This window comes from Euprymna scolopes, chromosome 15 (assembly GCF_053919585.1).
Source record: "Euprymna scolopes isolate OS-2025 chromosome 15, ASM5391958v1, whole genome shotgun sequence".
Lineage (NCBI taxonomy): Eukaryota > Metazoa > Mollusca > Cephalopoda > Sepiida > Sepiolidae > Euprymna > Euprymna scolopes.
In genome coordinates, this window is record NC_136496.1 from 127,208,649 (window position 1) to 127,223,648 (window position 15,000).

Consider the following 15,000-nt stretch of genomic DNA (forward strand, 5'->3'; position numbering starts at 1 on the left):
TTATACACAGGATCTGCCATAAGTGACCTTAAGTGACCTTCTTTTTTCTTGCATAATAAATGTAACATGGACATCCTATAGTTAGGTATCGTGAAAACGGAGCTATTAAACCTGACATAGTGATATGGGACAGGAAGAAGAAAGAAGCAACCTTAGTAGAAGTTAGTGTCCCCCAATGATGGTGGGTTAAACAGGACGAAGAGGGAAAAGATAACGAAATACCAAGGTTTATGTATTACATGAAAAGAAACTGGAATCTAAGGAAGATCTCTAACATTCCACTGATTATAGGATCAGCTAGATTCATGAAAAAGAATTTCAAAAACTACCTGGCAAATATACCCTATGAACCAAGTGCAAAAGAGATTCGAACAATTGCACGTAAAATCTGAAAAAAGCCCTCTCGGTTGGAATGTATGAGATAGGGGATGAATGTCCGGGCTTGAACAAACTGAAAATAAAATAAATAAATAAAAGTAGAAATGAAATAAAACTTATATTAAAAAACGTTTATCAAATAAAAGTGTGCGATTTATTTCTTTGAATGAAATCGCAGAAATGCTTAATTAAGTAACAACAAAGTAAAAAAAAAAAAAAAAAAAAAAACACAAAAGAAAAAATATAGTTACTTATGGCGGACCCTGTATATATAGAACTAGAATAATACCCGTCCTAGGACAAGTAAGTTTAATTCCCCGAACAGAAGTTTTGAATCACTGGTATCAGTTTGCAGGAATTCTGGCGAAAGAATTGACCAACTATATTATCGCCCCATTAGCCTCCTCGCTCCTTTTGCCAAAATATTTGAGCCCATAATTAATCAGTCTGTAGGGAAATGGGAACAAAAATGGACGGTAACATTCAATGCTGCTAAGACTAAGCTTGTTTCCTTCACTAATTACAAGAAGCCTTCCCAACCACTAACCACCAATAGCTATGGCTAATGATGCTTTACCTGAAAGTACTTTATTCAAATACCTCGGCTTAACGTTTATAGGTAACATGAGTTGAAACAGATACATCAAGGGCATTTTTCTATTGTGCTAGAAAGTTACTTTCGCCTGAAAGTATTTTGTACCTCTACAAGGCCACTATTCGTCCATGTATGGAGTATTGTTGTCACATTTAAGCTGGTGCATCTGCTACTAGTCTCTCAGTCCTGGACAGAGTTCAAAAGAAAGTCGCCAACCTAATAGATTCTGAACTGTCATCTAGGCTTCAGCCTCTTTCCCATTGATGAAATGTTGCATCCCTCTGAATATTTTACAAGTAATTTAATGGTAGCTGCTCCTACAAACTATAATTCCTTGTACCCCCCTCAACATAAATATCCCCGACAAACCTGACAAACAGCAAAATCCCACCCCTATACAGTAGAGATCCCCATATGCCAGAAAGCTTCCTATTATAAAAGTTTTTTCCCCAGAACTGCTAGACTTTGGAACTCCCTTCCGGTTTCTGCTTCTCCGACTGTACTGACATGCAGACATTCAAGTGCAATGTAAACAAACATCTTGCTGTTCAACTCCCTACATAGTATCCCTGCAATTTATGTCTCAGATAGTAGCCCCTACATCAAAATGGCACTTTGCTTTGTTTGAGGTGAAAATTGAATTAAAAAAAAAAATTGTATCCCTTTACCAAGGTTAAAATCAAAACACAGGGTGGAACGATAAAATTGCTGCACTAGAAAAGATGGCATGATTCCATTTCCGTTTGATGAAAACCGGTTTTCTTTTTTATTGCAGACCATCTACTAGTTGGCCAGTTGTGTACAAACCTCAAGAGTGATAGAAGCTTTCTATCATGTCTGAAAGTGACACAATGTTCAACGAGCGAGATTGGAGACGCGCCGCTGTACAACTCATGCTCTCTACTGATGCAAGTTATGACAACAGGACCATTGCCAACACCCTCAAAATGCATCACTGGATTACCATGAATAACAGGGATGTGCCCAGGGTGATGAAAATAAAGTTTCCGGCCACGGTTATGGTCATTGGTGTGGTTTCAAGTGCTGGTCACATCACACCACCTTTTCAGTCGACTTGAAAATCAACGCCAAAGTGTACCTGGATGTGCTGAAGAGTGTGTTCATCCCCTGATGCAATCAGGTGGCCGTGCAGGCCCTAGGTGTAACAGCAGGACTCAGCACTGATCCACAAGTCCAAAGAGACCCAGGTTTGGCTTCAGAAGGAATACTACGACTTTGTATCCTTCTCTCACTGCTCCCCTCTTTCCCCGACCTGAATCTGCTGGACTACCTCGTTTGGTCATACGTTGAGAACATCACCAACATGACCTCCCACAACACCAAAGTCAGCCTGATTGTTGCCATCCGCCGAGTATCTGCCGAAGTCCCACTGGCACTTGTGGAAAAGGCATGCACCCAGTTCTGAACCCATATCTAGACAGTAATTGAGGCTGAAGGTGGCTGCATTGAATAGATGTCAACTCTACTACATAATCAAGTTACCTGACTTGTTTTTTCAATAAAAGTTTTAAAATAAAGCTGTAGTGTTGTTTTCTTTAGGGCGACAAATTTATCGTTTAACCTTGTATAATGGTACTATCCTTTATGTGTAGAATCCTTATTCCAATTTTAATCATAATCCTTTAGATAATTGTGATTTTAGAAAATGTCTAAAATTTAAAGCTAAGGGGGTTCTTAGAAGGAATTAAATTTAATTCGTCTATGGATCAAATTTAATGCAAATCTGAAATATTTTAATTTTCAAATAAGTGTCCATTTTATCCCCACCTTCTACCTTTAAAATACTAAAAAGAAGCTGAAATTTAAGAAATATTTACCAATTAATATCTGATATCTAGGGTTAAAATTTCATAAAAATCAGGGGCGTCTGAATTTTCACAACGGGCTCCATTGTAAATAGTGCATCTTCTCCAAGTGATGAGGAAAGGTGTACCTCCAAGCGATGTTACCCCAAGTAAAAGCATGAGCTGGATACTCCACCAGACTTGTCCTGGAATCTGGTAAAACCAAAAGACCGCAATAAAGATATACAATAACATATGAAAATGGTCAATTTGAGAGAGGAAAATTATGTTCTCAATTTCTTTACGAACTCAGTGTTTGAGACGTAAAGGAGGATTTTGATGCAACATTCGAATATCATTGTGCTTCATATAGAGATCAAGTGTTAATCCCAGGAAGTGGGGTTAATCCTTGATTTTGAAGAACTTTGACTGAAATAAAACGAAAGTAAAACTAAATTGAACTAAATATATCCTACATTAGCCATGTTTATGCATAGCAAGTTTGCTCCCAAATTCATAATGATCGGTTAATTAATTTAAGAGTGAATACTGTACATCAAAATATTTAAGCATATAAAATATATTTTTAAACAAAGAGTTTATTAAATTGGCTAAACTTTTGCTTAAAACAAAATTCACTGATTATGACCTAGCCAACCATTTCATATCTTTCCATTTCTCTGTCTCGTTTTTTTTTTTTTTTTTTTTTTTTGCAAGCATTGCTTGTTTTTTGTTTTTGTTTTTGTTGTTGTTTATTTTGTTTGTTTCATTCTTTTTTTCATTCCTCTCGATATAGGAGGGCTACTGCAGGGGGGGGGGGGGGCTTTTTATCAGAGGTCCCTATTTGCCATCTTTGGCGGCCCACCATTACGTACGAATGAACGTGAAAGAAAGGAATTAGATCATAGGATGTGGGTATCAAAACGCACGAAAAGATAAGAATCTAGATAGAAGTGGAAGGGAGGGGGGAACGGAAGTTTAAAGATAGATAAAACGGAGGTAGACAAAAATAGACAAATGATAAGAGGAGAAGGAATGGACGATATGGAAAGAAGTAGTAAAAGAAGAATAATGCTTGGAATGAAAAAAAATCATCAGAATAAAAATGGGGGAGCGTTACGAAAAGGAAGACAGAAAGAAAAAAAAACGTACGATTTCAAAAGATGGAGTGATAATATCTACGAAAACAACGAGAGAAAATGCAACACTATATATGTGTGTGTGTGTGTGTGTGTGTGTGTGTGTGTGTGTTTTGGGGAGGTGGGGTGAATTGATATTCATATTAAAAAAAAAAAATTTTTTTCTATTAATTTAAAAGAAAAATACAAAATTATTATCTGTGGGTCGTGGAATTACATTCATCTGCAAAAGATATAGCTAATTTGCATATTCTTTTAAACATTCATTTTCATTAATTCCTTATTAGTTTTTTCGGTTTTCTTATGGGATGATCATCTTTAGATAACTATTACGTATTCATGCAGATATTCTACATAATTTATACTCGCGTAAAAAGATTATAGTAAACATAAACCTCTTTCTATATATGTTTATGCATGTATGTATATATATTTGTTTTAAAAATTTTGCCTATAAAACTCCTCTGTCAGTTTTTGGCCTACAGACATGAAACTTAATATACAGAGTATTCGAACCCATGCGAAAAATGTTTGGGTTTTAGTCGGGGAAAATCGGTGCAAAAGTATGAAAATTAAAGAAAATGGAATTTGCAAGGTGATGGTCGAACAACGGCATTAGAAATATGCATGCGTAACGTAATAGCTATTGTTTCATATTTTAATTTTTAGCCTTGCAACAAACATGTCTTCATAGTTTAGGCATTAATGTCAAAGGAAAAAGTAAATCGTAAGCTAAACGTTTTGGCTTCGATTCTCGGTGATGGAGCACTAGTCATTTTTTAAAACTTTTTAAATCATTACTATATATTGGTTTCAATATAATCTCATCTCAATATACAATATTTTGATTGCAAAAATTCCTCTCTGGACCAAAGTACTGTAGGTTCGCAACACCAGATGTCACATACACATTTATTAAGTCTGGACTATTAGTCACTATCTTATGTAACTTTAAAACGACATTTTAGACACATCTACTCGTTATTATAAAATCCTACATTACATCCTACGAGCAACACCATCACAAGAGGAAGTAGTTCATATTTTTCCCTCTAAATATAAAGCTCTCCTACCAGCCCAGTCAACACCGGGAGGAATTATACACATTCTACAGATATTGTGCTTGCACCCTTTGTAACTGGATCATCAACTCATAGACATAATATTATCTTTCTATTTCCCGATTCTAAAATAATAAATTCTCCCTTCTCAAATTCCGCCGATTCTCATTGACTAAGCTCTGATTATTCCCATATTACGGAATTCTATTTTTCTCTGTATAAACGAACAGTTATTAGAATTAAAAAAAAAATGGCTTCACTAAGAACATTATTTGGCCCGCCGATGGGTCTGATACAAAAAACAGAACGTCTGTAGTTACAACTATTGCAACAATTAAAAAAATATTAAATGCAAATAAACATTACACAAAACTACTTCCACGGAGAAAAATAAGTATAAATATTTAAATCTTCAGTAAATTTACACGGCCATTCTTGTGTTCGGTCAAGCGTGCTTTCGTAAAAAAAGCAACAAATTCTGTTTATACATACTTTTTTTATGAGAAATATTGCATGTAATACAAACTGCAACTTCTCTGGAGAACATTATGTATATATACGGAAGTTTTAAAAGCCAAAAGCAATGCGGAAAAGACCGGAATCATGGAAGTAAAAAAAAGAAAAATAAACAAATAAGTAGACGGGTATGTTTGAGTAGAGAATATATATATATATATATATATATATATATATATATATATATATATATATATATATATATATAGAGAGAGAGAGAGAGAGAGAGAGAGAGAGAGAGAGAGAGATAATCGGCAATTTTACAATATATTTACATTTTCTCTCTCTCTCTCTCTCTCTCTCTCTCTCTCTCTCTCTCTCTCTCTCTCTCTCTGTGTGTCCGTATCCGCGTACATGACCAAATAAAATGTTCTTAAACATTACAAACTGTAAGTCCTATTAAGATAATTATATATCTATCTCATCAGTAAATTGCATGTAAATAAGCATTACACAAGACAACTTTTACGGGGGAAAATAATATTTAGATCTGCAGTAAATATACACGTTCATTCCTGTGTTCGGTCTAATTAAAAAAAAACAACTTCTGTTTTTACATAATTTGCTATGTGAAATATTATATGTAATACAAGCTGCAACTTTTCCGGAGAAAATTATAGATAGATATTCCTTAAATTTACAATATATTTGCATTTTTTTTTCTTTTGCGCGAGCCTTTTCAAGTCTCACACAAAAACACGCGTTCACATTTCAAGCTATATTACTTGTCATATATATACGCGCACACAAACATACGCGCCCACGTCCACACACGTACATATATTCACGTTCGCGTTCATACACTCACATTCACGTGTATACACACACACGTTAACGTACACACATGTACTCACACACGCACACACGTACGCACACAAGGACAACGTCACTTCCCCTTTCAAAGGAAATCCACACATGCGCAAAAGACCACCGGAAACACCTATAAAAGAAAGAGCAATAAGCGGCTTCTTCCTTTTTAGGACCAGCTTTCGAGCTGTACGGTCTACGGACCGACAGCGTGCCTTTTCGGCATGCGGGCGCACGCGCGTGCGTCACACCACTTGTGGGACAAAAAGCCAACAGACCGTACGTACACTTTATGCGCTTTCTATCTCCATAACCTGGATTGACTTTCTCACTCTATCTCTCTTTCAGCGTTGGCCCATCAAAACAGGCATATGCGCGACGCTCTACTGAGCTTAACCCTCTCTTTCTACAGGCCGGCTTGCCACTTCACGTTTCTCTACTGCATTCCCCTTTCCTTCCACGCGCGTAGTCATCAACGGCTGAATGAACGGGTGTACACCCAAGACTTTTATTTCTCAACAGAAAATAAACGACATGTTTATTTTATTCCAGCATTTGAGTTCTTTGTTTCCTTCATTCTATTCATTTCATTATTTTTCTTTTGTAACGAGATTAGGATTTATATATCTTAGTCCTCTACACTTTGTTTACATTTTCGGAGCTGTCGGAATCGTGCATGTGTATTTCTGTGTGCGTGTGTCTGCTTCAACTTTTGTTTTTATATACTTTGCAAACACATTTCTTAGATGTAAACAAACTGCAACTTCTATCTAGATAATTAAATATCTCATCAATAAATTTTAAATATTCTTGCTATTCTTTTCCCGTTACTTGTGGGGGTGTTTATTGTACGAGTCGGTCGATACAAAACAGTGCTCCTTCGTTAATGATATTAATTTTTATTTAAAAACACAATTATGCTTACTTACATTTTTTGTCTATTTAAGTCTTGACCCGACAAAAGGCGGCGCTTCTTCGTTATTGTAAAAAGTTAATTTTTATTTACAAACATTATATCAAATTACATTTTTTTTTTATCAATTTATGTATTCCATAATTCAACAAAACAAAAACATTTGCCGTAAATACATGAGAAATAGCTTACATTTTTATTTCCTGCAAAAATTATTCCCTTTAATTATTAACTAATACAATATCGTTTTGTAGGCATGTTGGATATTTTCAGTACTGCGACATGGCAATGCATTAAATACTACTGGTCTCACTTGAACATCAATATTTCTATGATTAAATTCACGAACAAACAACAAAATTATATTTGGAAGCAATATCCACAGGTATTAAGAACATGAACATAAGAATAATACATTTTGCCTATGTTTTTTTTTTCTTTGTTTTCAGCCACAGCAATGCGTGGCCGGGTACATCTAGTATATAATATTTTGACTGCAGAAATTCCTCTCTGGACCAAAGTATCGTAGGTTTGCAACAACAAATGACACATACAAATTCAATACACTGTAGAGGACTAGGATCCTAATCCCGTTACAAAAGAAAAATAATGAAACGAATGGAATGAAGGAAACAAAGACTCAATTGCTGGAATAGATAAACGTGTCGTTTATTTACTGTTGAAAGAATGAATGTTTTAGATATAACATGTGTTCATGTCCGTGCGGGTGTAACCATCGTTTGTTGCGGGATTGGTAGTATAGAAGGAAAAAGGAAATGTGTGTTCATCTAACATTCGGGTCATTATCGTTTGTTCACGCGTGGGAAGAGAAGTGAGTAATGTAGTGGAAATGGGAATGATAGTCCAGCGTGTAGACAAAAACAATAGAGGGTTAACATCAGTTAAACTGTGCGACATGTTAGCCGTCAGCTACGCAGTGGTGTTCTCTGGCACAAGTAGTAGATAGAGAGAGAAAGAGTGAGAATGTCGATCCAGTTCATGGAGAAAGAAAGCATATAAAGTGTACATACTGTCTGTTAGCCCGTGCCCCCTACATAGTAGCAGGGGATGTGACGCACGTGGGCGCCCCGAAAGGTGGGTGAATGGTCCGACGACCGATCAGCTCGAGAGCTAAGTCGAAAAAGGGCTGGAAACAGCTTGTCTCTTGCTTTTATACTTGTTTCCGGTGGTCTTTTGCACATGTGTGGATTTCCTTTGAAAGGGAAGTGACGTCCGTGTGTGCGTACATGTGCGCGTTAGCGTGTGTGTGTGTATACACATGAATGTGAGTGTATGCACGCGAACGTGAATATATGTACGTGTGTGGACGTGGGCGCATATGTTTGTGTACGCGTATGTATATGACAAGTAATATAGCTTGAAATGTGAATGCGTGTTTTTGTGTGAGACTAGAAAAGGCTCGCGCAACACCTACCCTGATAGCCACTATCTTATATAGCTTACGACAACCATTTCTGCCACATTCACTCGTAATAATTGCATCTGATGAATAACACTATCAGTCGCTCTATCTGCAGAGGAAGAAGTTCCTATTTTTCTCTCTCAATATTTAGTGCTCTCACCAATACAATTTGTCACCGTGTCCAATTCTACATTTTTTAACTATAGTGTGATTACACCCTCCGTAGCATGTATATAACATACATAAACATAACATATTCTTTCCTGTTTCCGAATCCTAAGTAATAACGGCTCCCTAGTCATGTTCTGCTCTTTCTGATTGGTTGAGACCTGTCATTCTACTATTCCAGAATACAACTAATGTGACCTCTGATCTCGTCTGAGTCATTATTCTGATCGACAATGACCAGATGTGACCTTTTCAATGCAGTAGGGCCCGTTGGTTGCACTGGTTAGTCTTCCATTCGCGACCGGTGCTGGTTAGTTCATTTCGCATGCCGTCGTCTCGCTGGTATGTGTGTGTGTGTGTATGTGTGTGTGTGTATGTGTGTATAATTCTTCTTTACAGTTTCACAAGGAATGAGCTCATATAAGTCTTTAGGTCTCTTTCTTTCTTTCTTTCTTTCTTCGTAGTGCGGTGTTAGTGATACGGGGCGTCGTCGACAGGGTGGGTAGCAATCACTCTCAACTTCTAACTTCCAACTTCAAAATCGAACTCTCAACTGAATGACTGACTAACTGTGTCTTTCTCACATTTTTCGGCCCTGCACATGATTATATTGCTTGATGTGGGGTAACGTGGGGGGTTCCCTCCAACCAATCAACTACGACAGTGTCACTTCCGCTATGTCTAAATTGGTCCCCTTTAGAATTCTCACACAATCGCACATGCGATTTACCAGGCCTTCGAAGTCACATAGGTCAAGTGAGCTGTCCTCGGGGTGTACACATTCATTCTCCAAAATATGAATTCTCATGATTGCACTGGTTTACCGAATGTTTTCGCTCAACCTTTAACATGACATTGCTGTTGATGGATAAAACAAAGATTAATAGCACAAAGTCATTTATTATTTTGTTATTTTCTCTCAGCAGGGATTTTTGTTGTTGCCCGGGCGCACCATATTTAATAAAGAGTCACGTTTGCCCGTTTTTTTTTTTATAGTGAATTTTAAGTTTTTCCTTGGGTCGGTCATGTCACACAAATTCCTAAATAAACAGACACTTCTGAAAGTTTACAAAAATGGTATTGCTCTCCACATGAGACACTAGCGCAAGCATATTAACCACTCATAAACAGACAATTAAATACTGATAACCTTATTTACTGGAACAGATCTTCACAAGTAGAAAAAAAACTTCATATACATAGCGTTTTCTCTGACTTTGCTTGGACGTCCAGAACATTAAAAAGAATGTAAATGCAACAATGGTTTCGGAATCTAAACATGTACAAAATACTGACACAGAACTATTCCTCGCAAATAAAAATCTGCCCTGATAAAAAAAAAACATGTTTTCGTTTGCTTTTTTTTTTTTTAGGGTATTTACTATTCCGATTGGTGATTCGATTTTTTACACTGATTACCTACGCTACAGTTTTAACGTAAATTTTGTTGCATACGGAAACACTTATTTGTTATATACTTGTGTTTCCACCAATTTTGAATTCTATGGAGTATTTTATTAAATTTCCTTTTCTGGAATGATTCTCGAAATTGCGCACACGTTAATTTATTTTTTGGGGGGGGAGGGGTAAATTTGTATATTAGATCCACCTCCACAATTTTCTTTAGAATGACGACTTTAAAGGTGTTTGAAGAAAATCTCATTCACATTTTGCGGAGACAAGTACTTATAGAGATATAAAGACCTGTATTATGCACTGTAATTCACTGGCTGCCAGGCTTGTACGTACGCACCATAAATAAATCTACTTTTCTCTTACCGACACTGCCACCGCCCCCCCCCCCATTTTTTTAACATTTGCAGATGGGTATGCTGATAAAGATTATCATGGTTAAATTTGGGGGAATTATTCCCCCCTCCCCAAAAGGAGGTGTTTACTACGAAAGCCGTCCTTTACAGGGGAATGTTTGGGTGTTTATTCCAAACGCTGTTTTTAAGATGGGGAAGTTGGGATGTATATTCCAAATGCCGTTCTTAACATGACAATACTCTAAGAAGTGAAGTGAAAAAAGTCGTAATTGTTTGTTTTACACGTTAAAAAAAAACAACGACATAAAATTAGAATTTAATGTTGGCGGAATAGTTGAAAACAAGAGGAAAACTTGAACAACAAACGGAAACAGCTATGACTTCTACCACTGATTTCAATCACTCTAAACAGTTCATATACAGTGAGAATCCCTAATTTCTAAAACTTCTGTTTTTACTTTCTATTATTATTCAAATGGACCATTTTTTGTGATTTTATTAATTCATACTGGTTTACACATTCCCTTACTTGCTTTTTTTTTTTAGATTCAAACAGTGCCTGCATGTTATCGCCTCAAACCAGCACTAATCGCCAGCGAAAGCCAGATTATTTAATTTTGATCGTGGCCGCCAGTATCCGCAATTGTTTAGGGACCGCAGTAGCTATCACCACCACCAACAACAACAACAACTGTAGTTTACTTTTTTTGCAAGGGGAGAGGCAGGCTTCCACCGGGTAACGCCGGTTAACGGGTCCCGCTAGTATAATAATAAATACGAACGAAATTTACATTAATCAAAATATCATATTTAAACGTATTTTACGACTGGGCGATGCCGGGCGGCCTGCTAGTTTTTATATAATAGCTTGAATTAAAGTTTCAAATACAAATATAAAGTAGCATGGTTAAATGGAACCATTCATTCATTCATTTCGAACGCGCCACTGTCACATCAAAGAACTTACTGTTGATTTTATATGCATGGCCTTTCTACTAGTCTGGCAATAATGGCTTGAAATTAAGTTTAAAATGCAAAAGTCAAGTATCATGGTTTGTGATCTAAACAGAAACATTCATTCCAAACGCACCCCTGTCATATCAGAAGAATCTACTGTTGGTTTTATATGCTGGGTCTTTCTGCTTGTGCGGTAATAAAACTTCTCAAATGTACTTTTGATGTTAGGCTGTATAAGGTGTTAACTTTAGTCAAAATCGCCTGTTCTTTTCTTTCATCGGATTTTTTCGATCATCAAAGACATTCCGATGTAAAACCTATCTAAAAACACTGTGAAGCACATAAAGTACTTTTGTGTGAAAATTTAAAAACATTGGCTTAGCCGTTTAGGAGTCCATAGGGAGCGAACACACACTGATGCGCATACAACATTTTTTTTTTTTATAAAAGTTCCTTTTATAAAATAGTAGAAATTATATTTCATTTTGTCTGTCTGTCTGTCCGTCTGTTCATTTAACTTTTCTCGGTACTACTGGACCGATCTGTCTAAAAATTTGTATGTACATTTATGATAAGATGCATATAAACTAAACATTATGATTTCTGTTCAATTCACAGTTGAGGATTAATATAGATTAATCACCACAATACCACATTTACTCTAGAAGTTTTATTTTTCGGAAATACTAGGTTGATTTGACTGAAATTTTGCATGGGCCTTTGCTATGATATAGTGCAGCGAACTAAATATTGCGGTATCAGTTCTATACGCAGTTAAGGATTAATAGGAAATAATATATAATGCAAAATGAGCACAAATTTAACCAACTTTCGCCATCAATTTGGCATAAAGCACTCATTCCACATCAACGGACTATAACTTTATTCCAAAAAGAGCATAACTTACATCATATCTTTTTAAATATCTAAACGGCTATATGACGTTAAAACAAATCTCACTTCCTCCTCAACGCTATACACATTATGAAAAGCTGCCGACATTTTTCGTTCTGGAATAGAACAAGGACATCCTTTTCACATGCTTTTCACAACAAATAAAAAAAAACAAAAAACAATGAAAGTTGAACTAAAGCAAAAGACTGCTCGTATCGTCAAAAAGTCACACAACGTGCGAAACATCGCGACAAGCATAAACATGTTAGAGAGAGTCCGGTAAAGAAGAATCAATTAAATGCCCCCTTTGTTTGGATTTGAAACCGCCGGTACATATGTTGTTCTTATTTTCTGTCATCCGCATATGTATATAGATATATGTATATACTAGACTTTTTAGACCGTTAAAAACGGGGAAAAGTTATTGCCCGTTGCCTTAGAATGAATTCTTTATGCCAAATTGATGGTTGAATATGGTTAAATTTATGCTCATTTTTGCATTAAAAACTAATCCCTATTAATTCCTAATTATCCACGAACGTATAGCCATCTAAGAGCAGCTTCAACATTGGCCATAACCCCTGCTTCCTACTGAGTTACGGACCAGCAACGGACCTATCTATTCCATTTGCCATCTAGCAGAGTAGTTGGAAGTGCAGTATGAACGTTTAAAGTGGTAGGTTATAGAAAACGGCCCCCTCTCTCCCCCACACATATGAGCATACTATTTCTGTATCTCGGGTGTTTTTACCAATAATCTTTGACCTTTCAGTTGACTGCCTACAGTTGGAGATCCATTTACATCTTAACGAAAAAAAAAGGAGACAAGCCGTCAACAAGTTTGGGTAGGTCGGTAATGGTCCATGTTTCTCTAAGTCTCAACATTAAGCAAATGATTGGAAATGTGTGATCCGAAGAATACAAAAACACAAGATATTTCAATCCGTTAAAAACGACAAAAGTTATTGCCCGTTGTCTTAGAATGAATGCTTTATGCCAAATTGATGGTGGAATATATTTAAATTTGTGCTCATTTTTACATGTAAAACTAATATTACTTCCTAACTGTCCATCGAATGTATACCATAATATTTAGTTCACTGCATTAAATAAAAACAAAGGTTCATAAAAACACTTCAGTCAGATCGGCTTTATAGTTTCTGACAAAAAGTAGAATTTAGATATTAATCCATATTTATCCATATTATTCCTTATATATCCATATTAATCCTTATTTATTCATATTAATGCTTATTCATCCACATTAATCTTTTTTTATCCATATTTATCCATATTAATCCTTATTTATCAATATTATTCTTTATTTATCCATATTAATCTTTATTTATCTATATTAATACTTATTTATCCCTATTTATCCATATTAATCCATATTATTAATATTATTGCTTATTTATCCATATTATTCCCTATCTATCCATATTTATCCATATTATTCCTTATTTATACATATTAATCCTTATTTATCCATATTAATGCTTATTCATCCACATTAATCTTTTTTTATCCATATTAATCCATATTAATCCTTATTTATCCATATTAATCCATATTTAACCATATTAATCCATATTATTACATAACACTCCTTATTTATCCATATTAATCCTTATTTATCCATATTAATCAATATTATCCATATTAATCCATATTTATCCATATTATTCCTCATTTATTTATATTATTCCTCATTTATCCATATTAATCTGTATTATTCCTTATTAATCCATGTTTATCCATATTATTCCCTATTAATCCATATTTATCCATATTATTACTTATTTATCCATATCAATCCTTATTTATTTATATTAATCCATATTTATCCATATTAATCCTTATTTATCCATATTAATCCTTATTTATCCATATTAATCCTTATTTATCGATAAAACTCCTTATTTATCCATATTAATTCATATTTATGCATATTATTTCTTATTTATCCATATTAATTCATATTTTTCCATATTAATCCTTATTTATTCATATTAATTCATATTTAACCATATTTGTCCATATTAATTCTTATTTATCTACATTAATCCTTATTTATCCATATTAATCCATATTTATCGATATTTATCGACATTAATCCATATTTATCGACATTAATCCATATTTATTGGTATTACTAAATATTTATCGATATTAATCCTAATTTATCCATATAAATCCTTATTTATCCACATTAATCAATATTTATCCATATTAACCCTTATTTATCAATATTAATCCATATTTATCCATATTAATCCATATTTATCCATATTAATCCTTATTTATCAATATTAATCCATATTTATCGATATTTATCGATATTAATCCATATTTATTGGTATTACTAAATATTTATCGATATTAATCCTAATTTATCCATATAAATCCTTATTTATCCACATTAATCAATATTTATCCATATTAACCCTTATTTATCAATATTAATCCATATTTATCCATATTAATCCATATTTATCCATATTAATCCTTATTTATCAATATTAATCCATATTTATCAATATTAATCCATATTTATAAATATTAATCCATATTT